Source organism: Euprymna scolopes, chromosome 6, assembly GCF_053919585.1.
Source record: "Euprymna scolopes isolate OS-2025 chromosome 6, ASM5391958v1, whole genome shotgun sequence".
NCBI lineage: Eukaryota > Metazoa > Mollusca > Cephalopoda > Sepiida > Sepiolidae > Euprymna > Euprymna scolopes.
Window position 1 is genome coordinate 108,332,285 of NC_136487.1, and position 14,176 is coordinate 108,346,460.

Genomic DNA, 14,176 nt, shown 5'->3' on the forward strand with positions numbered 1-14,176 from the left:
ACCCTAACACTGCACAAATTAGGCAAGGCAGTCACAGTTTTAAATGTCTGTATAGCTATATGCATAAAGCCAAACAAACAAAGTTTTATGTAACCCTAACCCTAACCCTGCACAAATTAGGCAAGGCAGTCACAGTTTTAAATGTTTGTATAGCTATATGCATAAAGCCAAACAAATAAAGTTTTATGTAACCCTAACCCTAACACTGCACAAATTAGGCAAGGCAGTCACAGTTTTAAATGTTTGTATAGCTATATGCATAAAGCCAAACAAACAAAGTTTTCTGTAACCCTAACCCTAACCCTGCACAAATTAGGCAAGGCAGTCACAGTTTTAAATGTTTGTATAGCTATATGCATAAAGCCAAACAAACAAAGTTTTATGTAACCCTAACCCTAACCCTGCACAAATTAGGCAAGGCAGTCACAGTTTTAAATGTTTGTATAGCTATATGCATAAAGCCAAACAAATAAAGTTTTATGTAACCCTAACCCTAACACTGCACAAATTAGGCAAGGCAGTCACAGTTTTAAATGTTTGTATAGCTATATGCATAAAGCCAAACAAACAAAGTTTTATGTAACCCTAACCCTAACCCTGCACAAATTAGGTAAGGCAGTCACAGTTTTAAATGTTTGTATAGCTATATGCATAAAGCCAAACAAACAAAGTTTTATGTAACCCTACCCCTAACCCTGCACAAATTAGGCAAGGCAGTCACAGTTTTAAATGTTTGTATAGCTATATGCATAAAGCCAAACAAATAAAGTTTTATGTAACCCTAACCCTAACACTGCACAAATTATGCAAGGCAGTCACAGTTTTAAATGTTTGTATAGCTATATGCATAAAGCCAAACAAACAAAGTTTTATGTAACCCTAACCCTAACCCTGCACAAATTAGGCAAGGCAGTCACAGTTTTAAATGTTTGTATAGCTATATGCATAAAGCCAAACAAACAAAGTTTTATGTAACCCTAACCCTAACCCTAACACTGAAAAAATTAGGCAAGGCAGTCTCAGTTTTAAATGTTTGTATAGCTATATGCATAAAGCCAAGCAAACAAAGTTTTATGTAACCCTAACCCTAACCCTGCACAAATTAGGTAAGGCAGTCACAGTTTTAAATGTTTGTATAGCTATATGCATAAAGCCAAACAAACAAAGTTTTATGTAACCCTAACCCTAACCCTAACACTGAAAAAATTAGGCAAGGCAGTCTCAGTTTTAAATGTTTGTATAGCTATATGCATAAAGCCAAACAAACAAAGTTTTATGTAACCCTAACCCTAACCCTGCACAAATTAGGTAAGGCAGTAACAGTTTTAAATGTTTGTATAGCTATATGCATAAAGCCAAACAAACAAAGTTTTATGTAACCCTAACCCTAACCCTAACACTGAAAAAATTAGGCAAGGCAGTCTCAGTTTTAAATGTTTGTATAGCTATATGCATAAAGCCAAACAAACAAAGTTTTATGTAACCCTAACCCTAACCCTGCACAAATTAGGTAAGGCAGTCACAGTTTTAAATGTTTGTATAGCTATATGCATAAAGCCAAACAAACAAAGTTTTATGTAACCCTAACCCTAACCCTAACACTGAAAAAATTAGGCAAGGCAGTCTCAGTTTTAAATGTTTGTATAGCTATATGCATAAAGCCAAACAAACAAAGTTTTATGCAACCCTAACCCTAACCCTGCACAAATTAGGTAAGGCAGTCTCAGTTTTAAATGTTTGTATAGCTATATGCATAAAGCCAAACAAACAAAGTTTTATGTAACCCTAACCCTAACACTGCACAAATTAGGCAAGGCAGTCACAGTTTTAAATAGTTGTATAGCTATATGCATAAAGCCAAACAAACAAAGTTTTATGTAACCCTAACCCTAACCCTGCACAAATTAGGCAAGGCAGTCACAGTTTTAAATAGTTGTATAGCTATATGCATAAAGTCAAACAAACAAAGTTTTATGTAACCCTAACCCTAACCCTGCACAAATTAGGCAAGGCACTCACAGTTTTAAATGTTTGTATAGCTATATGCATAAAGCCAAACAAACAAAGTTTTATGTAACCCTAACCCTAACCCTGCACAAATTAGGCAAGGCAGTCACAGTTTTAAATAGTTGTATAGCTATATGCATAAAGCCAAACAAACAAAGTTTTATGTAACCCTAACCCTAACACTGCACAAATTAGGTAAGGCAGTCACAGTGTTAAATGTTTGTATAGCTATATGCATAAAGCCAAACAAACAAAGTTTTATGTAACCCTACCCCTAACCCTGCACAAATTAGGCAAGGCAGTCACAGTTTTAAATGTTTGTATAGCTATATGCATAAAGCCAAACAAATAAAGTTTTATGTAACCCTAACCCTAACACTGCACAAATTAGGCAAGGCAGTCACAGTTTTAAAGAGTTGTATAGCTATATGCATAAAGCCAAACAAACAAAGTTTTATGTAACCCTAACCCTAACCCTGCACAAATTAGGCAAGGCAGTCACAGTTTTAAATGTTTGTATAGCTATATGCATAAAGCCAAACAAACAAAGTTTTATGTAACCCTAACCCTAACCCTGCACAAATTAGGCAAGGCACTCACAGTTTTAAATGTTTGTATAGCTATATGCATAAAGCCAAACAAACAAAGTTTTATGTAACCCTAACCCTAACCCTGCACAAATTAGGCAAGGCAGTCACAGTTTTAAATAGTTGTATAGCTATATGCATAAAGCCAAACAAACAATGTTTTATGTAACCCTAACCCTAACACTGCACAAATTAGGTAAGGCAGTCACAGTGTTAAATGTTTGTATAGCTATATGCATAAAGCCAAACAAACAAAGTTTTATGTAACCCTACCCCTAACCCTGCACAAATTAGGCAAGGCAGTCACAGTTTTAAATGTTTGTATAGCTATATGCATAAAGCCAAACAAATAAAGTTTTATGTAACCCTAACCCTAACACTGCACAAATTAGGCAAGGCAGTCACAGTTTTAAAGAGTTGTATAGCTATATGCATAAAGCCAAACAAACAAAGTTTTATGTAACCCTAACCCTAACCCTGCACAAATTATGCAAGGCAGTCACAGTTTTAAATGTTTGTATAGCTATATGCATAAAGCCAAACAAATAAAGTTTTATGTAACCCTAACCCTAACACTGCACAAATTAGGCAAGGCAGTCACAGTTTTAAATGTTTGTATAGCTATATGCATAAAGCCAAACAAACAAAGTTTTATGTAACCCTAACCCTAACCCTGCACAAATTAGGTAAGGCAGTCACAGTTTTAAATGTTTGTATAGCTATATGCATAAAGCCAAACAAACAAAGTTTTATGTAACCCTACCCCTAACCCTGCACAAATTAGGCAAGGCAGTCACAGTTTTAAATGTTTGTATAGCTATATGCATAAAGCCAAACAAATAAAGTTTTATGTAACCCTAACCCTAACACTGCACAAATTAGGCAAGGCAGTCACAGTTTTAAATGTTTGTATAGCTATATGCATAAAGCCAAACAAACAAAGTTTTATGTAACCCTAACCCTAACCCTGCACAAATTAGGCAAGGCAGTCACAGTTTTAAATAGTTGTATAGCTATATGCATAAAGCCAAACAAACAAAGTTTTATGTAACCCTAACCCTAACACTGCACAAATTAGGCAAGGCACTCACAGTTTTAAATGTTTGTATAGCTATATGCATAAAGCCAAACAAACAAAGTTTTATGTAACCCTAACCCTAACACTGCACAAATTAGGCAAGGCAGTCACAGTTTTAAATGTTTGTATAGCTATATGCATAAAGCCAAACAAACAAAGTTTTATGTAACCCTAACCCTAACACTGCACAAATTAGGCAAGGCAGTCACAGTTTTAAATGTTTGTATAGCTATATGCATAAAGCCAAACAAACAAAGTTTTATGTAACCCTAAGCCTAACACTGCACAAATTAGGCAAGGCAGTCTCAGTTTTAAATGTTTGTATAGCTATATGCATAAAGCCAAACAAACAAAGTTTTATGTAACCCTAAGCCTAACCCTGCACAAATTAGGCAAGGCAGTCTCAGTTTTAAATGTTTGTATAGCTATATGCATAAAGCCAAACAAACAAAGTTTTATGTAACCCTAACCCTAACACTGCACAAATTAGGCAAGGCAGTCACAGTTTTAAATGTTTGTATAGCTATATGCATAAAGCCAAACAACCAAAGTTTTATGTAACCCTAACCCTAACCCTGCACAAATTAGGCAAGACAGTCACAGTTTTAAATGTTTGTATAGCTATATGCATAAAGCCAAACAAACAAAGTTTTATGTAACCCTAACCCTAACACTGCACAAATTAGGCAAAGCAGTCACAGTTTGAAATGTTTGTATAGCTATATGCATAAAGCCAAACAAACAAAGTTTTATGTAACCCTAACCCTAACCCTAACCCTGCACAAATTCGGCAAGGCAGTCTCAGTTTTAAATGTTTGTATAGCTATATGCATAAAGCCAAACAAACAAAGTTTTATGTAACCCTACCCCTAACCCTGCACAAATTAGGCAAGGCAGTCACAGTTTTAAATGTTTGTATAGCTATATGCATAAAGCCAAACAAATAAAGTTTTATGTAACCCTAACCCTAACACTGCACAAATTAGGCAAGGCAGTCACAGTTTTAAATAGTTGTATAGCTATATGCATAAAGCCAAACAAACAAAGTTTTATGTAACCCTAACCCTAACCCTGCACAAATTAGGCAAGGCAGTCACAGTTTTAAATAGTTGTATGGCTATATGCATAAAGCCAAACAAACAAAGTTTTATGTAACCCTAACCCTAACCCTGCACAAATTAGGCAAGGCAGTCACAGTTTTAAATGTTTGTATAGCTATATGCATAAAGCCAAACAAACAAAGTTTTATGTAACCCTAACCCTAACACTGCACAAATTAGGCAAGGCAGTCACAGTTTTAAATGTTTGTATAGCTATATGCATAAAGCCAAACAAACAAAGTTTTATGTAACCCTAACCCTAACACTGCACAAATTAGGCAAGGCACTAACAGTTTTAAATGTTTGTATAGCTATATGCATAAAGCCAAACAAACAAAGTTTTATGTAACCCTAAGCCTAACACTGCACAAATTTGGCAAGGCAGTCTCAGTTTTAAATGTTTGTATAACAATATGCATAAAGCCAAACAAACAAAGTTTTATGTAACCCTAAGCCTTACCCTGCACAAATTAGGCAAGGCAGTCTCAGTTTTAAATGTTTGTATAGCTATATGCATAAAGCCAAACAAACAAAGTTTTATGTAACCCTAACCCTAACACTGCACAAATTAGGCAAGGCAGTCACAGTTTTAAATGTTTGTATAGCTATATGCATAAAGCCAAACAAACAAAGTTTTATGTAACCCTAACCCTAACCCTGCACAAATTAGGCAAGACAGTCACAGTTTTAAATGTTTGTATAGCTATATGCATAAAGCCAAACAAACAAAGTTTTATGTAACCCTAACCCTAACACTGCACAAATTAGGCAAGGCAGTCACAGTTTGAAATGTTTGTATAGCTATATGCATAAAGCCAAACAAACAAAGTTTTATGTAACCCTAACCCTAACACTGCACAAATTAGGCAAGGCAGTCACAGTTTTAAATGTTTGAATAGCTATATGCATAAAGCCAAACAAACAAAGTTTTATGTAACCCTAACCCTAACCTTGCACCAATTAGGCAAGGCAGTCACAGTTTTAAATGTTTGTATAGCTATATGCATAAAGCCAAACAAACAAAGTTTTATGTAACCCTAAGCCTAACACTGCACAAATTAGGCAAGGCAGTCACAGTTTTAAATGTTTGTATAGCTATATGCATAAAGCCAAACAAACAAAGTTTTATGCAACCCTAACCCTAACCCTGCACAAATTAGGCAAGGCAGTCACAGTTTTAAATAGTTGTATAGCTATATGCATAAAGCCAAACAAACAAAGTTTTATGTAACCCTAACCTTAACCCTGCACAAATTAGGCAAGGCAGTCACAGTTTTAAATGTTTGTATAGCTATATGCATAAAGCCAAACAAACAAAGTTTTATGTAACCCTAACCCTAACCCTAACACTGAAAAAATTAGGCAAGGCAGTCTCAGTTTTAAATGTTTGTATAGCTATATACATAAAGCCAAACAAACAAAGTTTTATGTAACCCTAAGCCTAACACTGCACAAATTAGGCAAGGCAGTCACAGTTTTAAATGTTTGTATAGCTATATGCATAAAGCCAAACAAACAAAGTTTTATGTAACCCTAACCCTAACCCTAACACTGAAAAAATTAGGCAAGGCAGTCTCAGTTTTAAATGTTTGTATAGCTATATGCATAAAGCCAAACAAACAAAGTTTTATGTAACCCTAACCCTAACCCTGCACAAATTATGCAAGGCAGTCACAGTTTTAAATGTTTGTATAGCTATATGCATAAAGCCAAACAAACAAAGTTTTATGTAACCCTAACCATAACCCTGCACAAATTCAGCAAGGCAGTCACAGTTTTAAATGTTTGTATAGCTATATGCATAAAGCCAAACAAACAAAGTTTTATGTAACCCTAACCCTAAAACTGCACAAATTAGGCAAGGCAGTCACAGTTTTAAATGTTTGTATAGCTATATGCATAAAGCCAAACAAACAAAGTTTTATGTAACCCTAACCCTAACACTGCACAAATTAGGCAAGGCAGTCACAGTTTAAAATGTTTGTATAGCTATATGCATAAAGCCAAACAAACAAAGTTTTATGTAACCCTAAGCCTAACACTGCAAAAATTAGGCAAGGCAGTCTCAGTTTAAAATGTTTGTATAGCTATATGCATAAAGCCAAACAAACAAAGTTTTATGTAACCCTAAGCCTAACACTGCACAAATTAGGCAAGGCAGTCTCAGTTTTAAATGTTTGTATAGCTATATGCATAAAGCCAAACAAACAAAGTTTTATGTAACCCTAACCCTAACACTGCACAAATTAGGCAAGGCAGTCACAGTTTTAAATGTTTGTATAGCTATATGCATAAAGCCAAACAAACAAAGTTTTATGTAACCCTAACCCTAACCCTGCACAAATTAGGCAAGACAGTCACAGTTTTAAATGTTTGTATAGCTATATGCATAAAGCCAAACAAACAAAGTTTTATGTAACCCTAACCCTAACACTGCACAAATTAGGCAAGGCAGTCACAGTTTGAAATGTTTGTATAGCTATATGCATAAAGCCAAACAAACAAAGTTTTATGTAACCCTAACCCTAACACTGCACAAATTAGGCAAGGCAGTCACAGTTTTAAATGTTTGTATAGCTATATGCATAAAGCCAAACAAACAAAGTTTTATGTAACCCTAACCCTAACCCTGCACAAATTAGGCAAGGCACTCACAGTTTTAAATGTTTGTATAGCTATATGCATAAAGCCAAACAAACAAAGTTTTATGTAACCCTAACCCTAACACTGCACAAATTAGGCAAGGCAGTCACAGTTTTAAATGTTTGTATAGCTATATGCATAAAGCCAAACAAACAAAGTTTTATGCAACCCTAACCCTAACCCTGCACAAATTAGTCAAGGCAGTCACAGTTTTAAATAGTTGTATAGCTATATGCATAAAGCCAAACAAACAAAGTTTTATGTAACCCTAACCCTAACCCTGCACAAATTAGGCAAGGCAGTCACAGTTTTAAATGTTTGTATAGCTATATGCATAAAGCCAAACAAACAAAGTTTTATGTAACCCTAACCCTAACACTGCACAAATTAGGCAAGTCAGTCACAGTTTTAAATGTTTGTATAGCTATATGCATAAAGCCAAACAAACAAAGTTTTATGTAACCCTAAGCCTAACACTGCACAAATTAGGCAAGGCAGTCACAGTTTTAAATGTTTGTATAGCTTTTTGCATAAAGCCAAACAAACAAAGTTTTATGTAACCCTAAGCCTAACACTGCACAAATTAGGCAAGGCAGTCTCAGTTTTAAATGTTTGTATAGCTATATGCATAAAGCCAAACAAACAAAGTTTTATGTAACCCTAACCCTAACCCTGCACAAATTAGGCAAGGCACTCACAGTTTTAAATGTTTGTATAGCTATATGCATAAAGCCAAACAAACAAAGTTTTATGTAACCCTAACCCTAACACTGCACAAATTAGGCAAGGCAGTCACAGTTTTAAATGTTTGTATAGCTATATGCATAAAGCCCAACAAACAAAGTTTTATGTAACCCTAACCCTAACCCTGCACAAATTAGGCAAGGCAGTCACAGTTTTAAATGTTTGTATAGCTATATCCATAAAGCCAAACAAACAAAGTTTTATGTAACCCTAACCCTAACCCTAACACTGAAAAAATTAGGCAAGGCAGTCTCAGTTTTAAATGTTTGTATAGCTATATGCATAAAGCCAAACAAACAAAGTTTTATGTAACCCTAACCCTAACCCTGCACAAATTAGGCAAGGCAGTCACAGTTTTAAATGTTTGTATAGCTATATGCATAAAGCCAAACAAACAAAGTTTTATGTAACCCTAACCCTAACCCTGCACAAATTCGGCAAGGCAGTCACAGTTTTAAATGTTTGTATAGCTATATGCATAAAGCCAAACAAACAAAGTTTTATGTAACCCTAACCCTAAAACTGCACAAATTAGGCAAGGCAGTCACAGTTTTAAATGTTTGTATAGCTATATGCATAAAGCCAAACAAACAAAGTTTTATGTAACCCTAACCCTAACACTGCACAAATTAGGCAAGGCAGTCACAGTTTTAAATGTTTGTATAGCTATATGCATAAAGCCAAACAAACAAAGTTTTATGTAACCCTAAGCCTAACACTGCAAAAATTAGGCAAGGCAGTCTCAGTTTAAAATGTTTGTATAGCTATATGCATAAAGCCAAACAAACAAAGTTTTATGTAACCCTAAGCCTAACACTGCACAAATTAGGCAAGGCAGTCTCAGTTTTAAATGTTTGTATAGCTATATGCATAAAGCCAAACAAACAAAGTTTTATGTAACCCTAACCTTAACACTGCACAAATTAGGCAAGGCAGTCACAGTTTTAAATGTTTGTATAGCTATATGCATAAAGCCAAACAAACAAAGTTTTATGTAACCCTAACCCTAACCCTGCACAAATTAGGCAAGACAGTCACAGTTTTAAATGTTTGTATAGCTATATGCATAAAGCCAAACAAACAAAGTTTTATGTAACCCTAACCCTAACACTGCACAAATTAGGCAAGGCAGTCACAGTTTGAAATGTTTGTATAGCTATATGCATAAAGCCAAACAAACAAAGTTTTATGTAACCCTAACCCTAACACTGCACAAATTAGGCAAGGCAGTCACAGTTTTAAATGTTTGTATAGCTATATGCATAAAGCCAACCAAACAAAGTTTTATGTAACCCTAACCTTAACCCTGCACAAATTAGGTAAGGCACTAACAGTTTTAAATGTTTGTATAGCTATATGCATAAAGCCAAACAAACAAAGTTTTATGTAACCCTAACCCTAACACTGCACAAATTAGGCAAGGCAGTCACAGTTTTAAATAGTTGTATAGCTATATGCATAAAGCCAAACAAACAAAGTTTTATGTAACCCTAACCCTAACCCTGCACAAATTAGGCAAGGCAGTCACAGTTTTAAATGTTTGTATAGCTATATGCATAAAGCCAAACAAACAAAGTTTTATGTAACCCTAATCCTAACACTGCACAAATTAGGCAAGTCAGTCACAGTTTTAAATGTTTGTATAGCTATATGCATAAAGCCAAACAAACAAAGTTTTATGTAACCCTAAGCCTAACACTGCACAAATTAGGCAAGGCAGTCACAGTTTTAAATGTTTGTATAGCTATATGCATAAAGCCAAACAAACAAAGTTTTATGTAACCCTAAGCCTAACACTGCACAAATTAGGCAAGGCAGTCACAGTTTTAAATGTTTGTATAGCTATATGCATAAAGCCAAACAAACAAAGTTTTATGTAACCCTAACCCTAACCCTAACACTGCAAAAATTAGGCAAGGCAGTCTCAGTTTTAAATGTTTGTATAGCTATATGCATAAAGCCAAACAAACAAAGTTTTATGTAACCCTAACCCTAACCCTGCACAAATTAGGCAAGGCAGTCACAGTTTTAAATGTTAGTATAGCTATATGCATAAAGCCAAACAAACAAAGTTTTATGTAACCCTAACCCTAACCCTGCACAAATTCGGCAAGGCAGTCACAGTTTTAAATGTTTGTATAGCTATATGCATAAAGCCAAACAAACAAAGTTTTATGTAACCCTAACCCTAAAACTGCACAAATTAGGCAAGGCAGTCACAGTTTTAAATGTTTGTATAGCTATATGCATAAAGCCAAACAAACAAAGTTTTATGTAACCCTAACCCTAACACTGCACAAATTAGGCAAGGCAGTCACAGTTTTAAATGTTTGTATAGCTATATGCATAAAGCCAAACAAACAAAGTTTTATGTAACCCTAAGCCTAACACTGCAAAAATTAGGCAAGGCAGTCTCAGTTTAAAATGTTTGTATAGCTATATGCATAAAGCCAAACAAACAAAGTTTTATGTAACCCTAAGCCTAACACGGCACAAATTAGGCAAGGCAGTCTCAGTTTTAAATGTTTGTATAGCTATATGCATAAAGCCAAACAAACAAAGTTTTATGTAACCCTAACCCTAACACTGCACAAATTAGGCAAGGCAGTCACAGTTTTAAATGTTTGTATAGCTATATGCATAAAGCCAAACAAACAAAGTTTTATGTAACCCTAACCCTAACCCTGCACAAATTAGGCAAGACAGTCACAGTTTTAAATGTTTGTATAGCTATATGCATAAAGCCAAACAAACAAAGTTTTATGTAACCCTAACCCTAACACTGCACAAATTAGGCAAGGCAGTCACAGTTTGAAATGTTTGTATAGCTATATGCATAAAGCCAAACAAACAAAGTTTTATGTAACCCTAAGCCTAACACTGCACAAATTAGGCAAGGCAGTCACAGTTTTAAATGTTTGTATAGCTATATGCATAAAGCCAAACAAACAAAGTTTTATGTAACCCTAACCCTAACCCTGCACAAATTAGGCAAGGCAGTCACAGTTTTAAATGTTTGTATAGCTATATCCATAAAGCCAAACAAACAAAGTTTTATGTAACCCTAACCCTAACACTGCACAAATTAGGCAAGGCACTCACAGTTTTAAATGTTTGTATAGCTATATGCATAAAGCCAAACAAACAAAGTTTTATGTAACCCTAACCCTAACACTGCACAAATTAGGCAAGGCAGTCACAGTTTTAAATGTTTGTATAGCTAGATGCATAAAGCCAAACAAACAAAGTTTTATGCAACCCTAACCCTAACCCTGCACAAATTAGGCAAGGCAGTCACAGTTTTAAATAGTTGTATAGCTATATGCATAAAGCCAAACAAACAAAGTTTTATGTAACCCTAACCCTAACCCTGCACAAATTAGGCAAGGCAGTCACAGTTTTAAATGTTTGTATAGCTATATGCATAAAGCCAAACAAACAAAGTTTTATGTAACCCTAATCCTAACACTGCACAAATTAGGCAAGTCAGTCACAGTTTTAAATGTTTGTATAGCTATATGCATAAAGCCAAACAAACAAAGTTTTATGTAATCCTAAGCCTAACACTGCACAAATTAGGCAAGGCAGTCACAGTTTTAAATGTTTGTATAGCTATATGCATAAAGCCAAACAAACAAAGTTTTATGTAACCCTAAGCCTAACACTGCACAAATTAGGCAAGGCAGTCTCAGTTTTAAATGTTTGTATAGCTATATGCATAAAGCCAAACAAACAAAGTTTTATGTAACCCTAACCCTAACCCTGCACAAATTAGGCAAGGCAGTCACAGTTTTAAATGTTTGTATAGCTATATGCATAAAGCCAAACAAACAAGGTTTTATGTAACCCTAACCCTAACACTGCACAAATTAGGCAAGGAAGTCACAGTTTTAAATGTTTGTATAGCTATATGCATAAAGCCAAACAAACAAAGTTTTATGTAACCCTAACCCTAACCCTGCACAAATTAGGCAAGGCAGTCACAGTTTTAAATGTTTGTATAGCTATATCCATAAAGCCAAACAAACAAAGTTTTATGTAACCCTAACCCTAACACTGAAAAAATTAGGCAAGGCAGTCTCAGTTTTAAATGTTTGTATAGCTATATGCATAAAGCCAAACAAACAAAGTTTTATGTAACCCTAACCCTAACCCTGCACAAATTAGGCAAGGCAGTCACAGTTTTAAATGTTTGTATAGCTATATGCATAAAGCCAAACAAACAAAGTTTTATGTAACCCTAACCCTAACCCTGCACAAATTCGGCAAGGCAGTCACAGTTTTAAATGTTTGTATAGCTATATGCATAAAGCCAAACAAACAAAGTTTTATGTAACCCTAACCCTAACACTGCACAAATTAGGCAAGGCAGTCACAGTTTGAAATGTTTGTATAGCTATATGCATAAAGCCAAACAAACAAAGTTTTATGTAACCCTAACCCTAACACTGCACAAATTAGGCAAGGCAGTCACAGTTTAAAATGTTTGTATAGCTATATGCATAAAGCCAAACAAACAAAGTTTTATGTAACCCTAAGCCTAACACTGCAAAAATTAGGCAAGGCAGTCTCAGGTTAAAATGTTTGTATAGCTATATGCATAAAGCGAAACAAACAAAGTTTTATGTAACCCTAAGCCTAACACTGCACAAATTAGGCAAGGCAGTCTCAGTTTTAAATGTTTGTATAGCTATATGCATAAAGCCAAACAAACAAAGTTTTATGTAACCCTAACCCTAACACTGCACAAATTAGGCAAGGCAGTCACAGTTTTAAATGTTTGTATAGCTATATGCATAAAGCCAAACAAACAAAGTTTTATGTAACCCTAACCCTAACCCTGCACAAATTAGGCAAGACAGTCACAGTTTTAAATGTTTGTATAGCTATATGCATAAAGCCAAACAAACAAAGTTTTATGTAACCCTAACCCTAACACTGCACAAATTAGGCAAGGCAGTCACAGTTTGAAATGTTTTTATAGCTATATGCATAAAGCCAAACAAACAAAGTTTTATGTAACCCTAACCCTAACACTGCACAAATTAGGCAAGGCAGTCACAGTTTTAAATGTTTGTATAGCTATATGCATAAAGCCAAACAAACAAAGTTTTATGTAACCCTAACCCTAACCCTGCACAAATTAGGCAAGGCACTCACAGTTTTAAATGTTCGTATAGCTATATGCATAAAGCCAAACAAACAAAGTTTTATGTAACCCTAACCCTAACACTGCACAAATTAGGCAAGGCAGTCACAGTTTTAAATGTTTGTATAGTTATATGCATAAAGCCAAACAAACAAAGTTTTATGCAACCCTAACCCTAACCCTGCACAAATTAGTCAAGGCAGTCACAGTTTTAAATAGTTGTATAGCTATATGCATAAAGCCAAACAAACAAAGTTTTATGTAACCCTAACCCTAACCCTGCACAAATTAGGCAAGGCAGTCACAGTTTTAAATGTTTGTATAGCTATATGCATAAAGCCAAACAAACAAAGTTTTATGTAACCCTAACCCTAACACTGCACAAATTAGGCAAGTCAGTCACAGTTTTAAATGTTTGTATAGCTATATGCATAAAGCCAAACAAACAAAGTTTTATGTAACCCTAAGCCTAACACTGCACAAATTAGGCAAGGCAGTCACAGTTTTAAATGTTTGTATAGCTTTTTGCATAAAGCCAAACAAACAAAGTTTTATGTAACCCTAAGCCTAACACTGCACAAATTAGGCAAGGCAGTCTCAGTTTTAAATGTTTGTATAGCTATATGCATAAAGCCAAACAAACAAAGTTTTATGTAACCCTAACCCTAACCCTGCACAAATTAGGCAAGGCACTCACAGTTTTAAATGTTTGTATAGCTATATGCATAAAGCCAAACAAACAAAGTTTTATGTAACCCTAACCCTAACACTGCACAAATTAGGCAAGGCAGTCACAGTTTTAAATGTTTGTATAGCTATATGCATAAAGCCCAACAAACAAAGTTTTATGTAACCCTAACCCTAACCC